This window comes from Trachymyrmex septentrionalis, unplaced genomic scaffold, assembly GCF_001594115.1.
Source record: "Trachymyrmex septentrionalis isolate Tsep2-gDNA-1 unplaced genomic scaffold, Tsep1.0 scaffold209, whole genome shotgun sequence".
Classification (NCBI taxonomy): Eukaryota; Metazoa; Arthropoda; class Insecta; order Hymenoptera; family Formicidae; genus Trachymyrmex; species Trachymyrmex septentrionalis.
This window is the reverse complement of record NW_017305277.1, coordinates 128,914-134,634: the sequence shown is the minus strand read 5'-3', so window position 1 is coordinate 134,634 and position 5,721 is coordinate 128,914.

Below are 5,721 nucleotides of genomic sequence, written 5' to 3'. Positions count from 1 at the left end.
ACTTTGACGGGTGTATCGATGTAACGTTCGAACGATTAACCCGACTCGTCGATACGGTTGATGTAAAGTATACGCGATTCTCCAATATGTCTGAGAACGCCATACGCGACAGCGACTTCTTCAATGGACGTCAACTCATCGATTGCGAGCTATTAGCTTTACTTTTTAATGAAAAAAAACGTGTAATAACATGTGAAACAATTTTCATCCACATCATTATATATGTACTTTATTTTTAGTCTCCATCCGTCCATCCATCCATCCTATACCTCGACGCGCTATCACTCTCTGTTTATATAAATATTTGCTAGCGCTTCTTTTAACGCGTCTAGGATTTCATAGTCTGGCAATACTTATAATCTAAAGTGTTTAATAAACAATGGTCGCTCTAGCAGTTTCGTCGCAGCAAAGAATACTTTTCAGCGTCAGTCTTTGTTGAGTTTGACGTGTGAGAGGTTCGTGTCTTTTTCAAATCATATAGTGATTTTTTAGTATCGTGCAAAAGTATTCTACCATTAACGCTAAATGGTAGAATACTTTTGCATGTTTTGTGATCAAGTGTTAGTAATAGTGATAATTTTTTCTAGTGCTGCGACATATGACAATGAGTGACAAAAAAGATAATTGTAAAAAAGTTGAGGAGGTTGCCTCCTCCTCCTCCTCCTCCTCCTCCTCCTCCTCCTTCTATATCACAATTGACCTAACGCGACTCTACGTAGGTCAAATCAGTCTATTTCACCGTCTCATCGAAATTGCCGATGAGGTGGATGATATGACTCGAGTTAAAATTACCAAAAGCGAATTTGATCGCCTCATCGACAATTTCAATGAGACGGTGGAGGAAGAGGAGGAGGAGGAAGAGAGCGTCTCCACTGGTGGAGAAGGAGGAATCCTGGAGGAAAACGTCTCCGCTGAAATCTCGGAGGAGGAGGAGAGCGTCTCCGGAATTTCTGGAGTTGTAGAGGATCCCTCTCCTCCTTCTCCCCCACTGGAATATCCCGCAGAGGCAATATCGCGTTTATTCAACCAAATCAACGAGATGAACTTGGGCATATATGCCTTAAGCGCCCTGACGATTGGGATGGAAGTGGAAGATGAGGAAGAATAATAAGAAAGGTAAGAATATTTTATTCTATTATGTATGTGTATGTGTGTGTGGTAGCGGCGGCGGCGGCGGCGGCGGTGGATAAAAAAAATAAGGAATGCATTGTTTATGTGGGTCCTATTACAACGATGCCGCCGGGACTTCCTGCGCCTTCCCCCTCTACCGCGCACTCCTCCGCTCGCGCTCCCCCCCGCGCCAACGAGTACCGTATCCCTCGCGTCCCGCGCTCCCCTCAGAGGTCATGGATTTCGGACCCGCCTTATATGGCTACTGCCCTTCATTTGTTGTTATTTATTTTATATACGAAGAGTCCTTGTATTTTTGTTACTTATAAATAAACTTTATCAAGAAATAATACATGTGTATATGCTATAAATCATATAGAAAACTTTTTTATAATTAGATAAATAAATTTGAATTCTATCAATTAGGTAAATAAAATCCTACAATCGACCAAAGTTGATCTTATTACCTAAATATTTCAGTATGAATTTATACAAGTACACTAGACAATTCTATAAACTGTGCAATAAAATCCTTTCCAATCTTAAAATGCGGTTATGGCTAGAACTATAATAGTATTAATAATATTATAAAATGTTATATTATAATTGTGTGTTTATACTTGTCTCCTTGAAAAACAATGTTCACTCACCAGTTGTTGGTTTTCAATATTATTTAAAGCGCGAACTATAATAGAATTCACATTCTATAATAGAAGCTTTATCATAAATTTTGTGAAAAGTACTTACAACTTTGAATTTACTGATAATACAACTATTGGCGTAAAAAAATTATTTAATTTCACTCATACCATTTACATATTGACACAGCTTAAAGTATACGTGCTTCACGTTATGATTCAGTTCGAACACAGAAAACACAGTTGATGCACACAATATGCGCACATGGCATCAAGCGATGAGAAACTTCACTCATCGAAAAAAAAGTATGATAACTCCGGCAAATACGCCGCGCTGAAATTTAATCCGCAGAATTCAGAAGAAATAGGAGTTTATTATATGATTTAAATTTCTTATTGTTAATAATAATGAATTATTGTGAACATGGTTTTTATTTTTCTGACAATGATAACTAATTTAAGGTGTGAATATATTAATATCTGAAGATGGCTCAATCTAGGAGCTGAAACATGTAATGATATCTCTGTTTCTATTATGTATATATAATATTTAGATCCCATTAAGCATTTTTTATATTACTTTACATTTTAAAAAATCGACTCTTATTTGCCCCTTTTTATCATTATATTGTTATTGAAATTATTGTGAGTTAAATCGATTTGTCATTGTATAAGTAGCGTCATCATAAATTATAATCTACATAAAATGATTACTGTAGGCGCAAAAGACTTAGTGGTTATTTCGTGATGCATACGTGTAAAGGATAACATCAAGTTACATGTAAAACATACAAGTAAAACATGTAGGGTAGAGGGAGACTAGTTATGACTTTTTCTTTAAAACTAATAGTAAACGCTTTAAAACATTATATGTTCATCTGCTTAATAATTAATTACTTATAAATCATAAATATAGCTCGTAAATAAAAAAAAAATTACGTTAATTACAAGGATGTAAAGTGGATTAATATGCCCCACCTATGGGAACATCCTTGAGGAATACAATAAGTTGAATTATGAAAATAATTATTTAATCACATTACTTTTTACCAAGTAGCAGCTTTCAGCTGATTACTGTCAAATTTTGAGCGGAAGTCATCGTGTGGTTTTATTTCTGTAGACGATTATAGCGAATAACTTTTGTATTTTTTGCAAAATGAAAAAAAACGAGTTTTGTGCAGTGACCAAACATCTACATATGAAAGATTTAACGCCGAAAGAAATCAAAGCTGAGTTGGATAATGTTTATAGTACATCTGCAGCAGCGTTTGCGACTGTATACAATTGAGTGAATGAATTTAAACGTGGTCATGCATCCACATGTGATGCACCTCGTTCGGGACGTCCAATTGAGGCTGTTATGCCAGAAATCATTGATAAAATCAACGATATTGTTTTGACTGATCGACGAATGAAAGTGCGCGAGCTTATTGAGGCCACAGGCATATCACACGGCACAGTAATTTCAATTTTGCACGAACAATTGGGTATGAAAAAGTAATCGGTAAGATGGGTGCCGCGTTTGCTCACTGTGGACCATAAGCGCGACTGTGTGTACGATTTCAAAACAATGTTTGTAGATGTTTCAACGTAATTCAGATAAATTTCTGCGTCGATTCATTACTGTGAACGAAATATGGATCCATTTCTTCACACCCGAGACGGAGGAACAGTCAAAACAATGGACTTCACCGAGTGAATCAGCTTCGAAGAAGGCGAAGACCGTGAAATCGGCCGGAAAGGTGATGGCCACAGTTTTTTGGGATGCACGTGATATAATTCATATCGATTACCTTCCGTCGAAGCAAACGATCAATAGCGATTATGCAGCCTTATTGGACCGTTTTCAACAACATTTTAATGAAAAAACCCATTTGGCGAAGAAGAAAATGCTCTTCCATCAAGACAATTCACACGTGCCCAAATTCAATGAATTCCGTTAGGAATTGCTTCTCCATTCAGCATATTCGCCAGATTTAGCCCCCTGCGACTATTTCCTGTTTCCAAACCTGAAGAAATAGTTCAGAGGAAAGATATTCACCAGAGAGCAGCTCATCGCCGAAACAGAGACTTACAGGGTGCGGCAGAGAAACTTACTTTTTTTAAAGGTTAATAAAAACGAAACTATTGCAGATATCGGTATAATTCTTTTTTCCTCTTACAGATCACCTCATCAAATTTTTTTTCATGCACTTTTGAAAATTACATTTATCAAATGACGGCCGCCGTTGTCTATGCACTGATTGAGTCGATTTCTGAAGTTTTGCGTCACTCTCTGAAGCATGTCCACCGGTATTTCGGCGATGGCGTTCCGAATGTTTGTCTTCAGGTGAGCTAGGGTCTCTGGTCGATCGTTGTAAACAATAGACTTCAAATAATGAAGCGCGCTCGAAAGGCACGTTGAGTGGCGACAATGGAGCGGCCATTATCAAAGTATGCCTCGACGGCAAACGCGCGATGCTCTCTTGTCCAAAGCATGATCGAGACTGGCTGTGGGGGGAACAAAAATTGAGGACCTATCCTTTTGGACGCACCCCCTCCCAGCTTCCTACCTTCACCCCTTGCCGTTTGGCGCGTTTTTCAAAAAAGTAAGTTTCTCTGCCGCACCCTGTATTTTGAAGGGTTGGACAAATCATATTATTCGGACGGCTTGAAAAAGTTGGAGAATCGTTGGATCAAGTGTATCGAGCTGAAAGGAGACTATGTTGAGAAATAAAATGAATCGATAAAAAAAAATATGTTTCACTATGTTTTTCTAAAAACTTATTGACTTGCCCTCGTATATATATGTACTCTTTTTTATATTTACTTGTAGAAGTATAGATTTGATTTTATGCTTTATAACATTATAACTATTAGGTTGTTCGGAAAGTAATTTCGTTTTTTCCCAACAGAGGACTTATTGTATTTTTTCACAGCCAACTTCACACTTAAGCCGCATAATCATTATATATTTTGATAGCTGATATAACAAGGCTTGATTGTGAAAAAAATTCGATTGATTCTACGCAGTAGTTTTTGGTTGGTGCTCTATCAAATATTATTATATGAAAGTGAAAAGCAGCATTTTCGGCATATTTTATTTTTTTACTATCGAAAAGGTAAAAATGCTGTTCAAGCAAGAAAAAAATTATCCAATGTGTATGGAGAAGATGTATTGACACAACGCCAGTGTCAAAACTGGTTTGCAAAATTTCGATCCGGCAATTTTGATGTTGAAGATGCACCACGTTCTGGAAGGCCAGTTGAAGCTGATGAAGACACAATAAAGGCATTAATTGATCCAAACCGGCGAATAACAACTCGTGAGATCGCTGAGAGATTAAATTTATCGAATTCGACCGTTCATGATCATTTGAAACGCGTCTGATTGAAAATCGTCTTTCATTTTCATAAGAAAAAACGAAATTACTTTCCGAACAATATATAGTGTTATTCTATTAATACATACACACACACATATATATATATATATATGTGTGTATATATTCCTTCTCCCTTTAAAATACTGAGCGCTAGATAATGGATTTGTTATCTATTTGAATTATAAAAATTAATTTCGAGGAAAAAGAAAAATGCTTATGATTAACAAGTGTTAAAATAACGAGTCGTAAATGTAATAAATTTGTGCATTATATTTAACATATCATTAAATTAAAAGGAAATTAATATTGGTGGCTGAAATGGAGATAAACTAGTGTGGATGCTTTACGTAAATGGAGTTGAAGAATTTTAGTTATTCAATGATTGCAGATTTTTAAATTTAATGCACTGTTATAAAATTAGTTTGTAGAGCTTAAAAAGTAAAGGTATATTCGTTATAGTCTTATCGAATATGTTTAATTATCTTAATTATAGGTTGTACCAAAATTATTTTTGATTAAAACGATTATATTATATTTAAATACGTTTAGTGCTTTCTAATAAGACTCTTCGAAGAATCTGATAATTTTCGACATGTATATTTTTTATT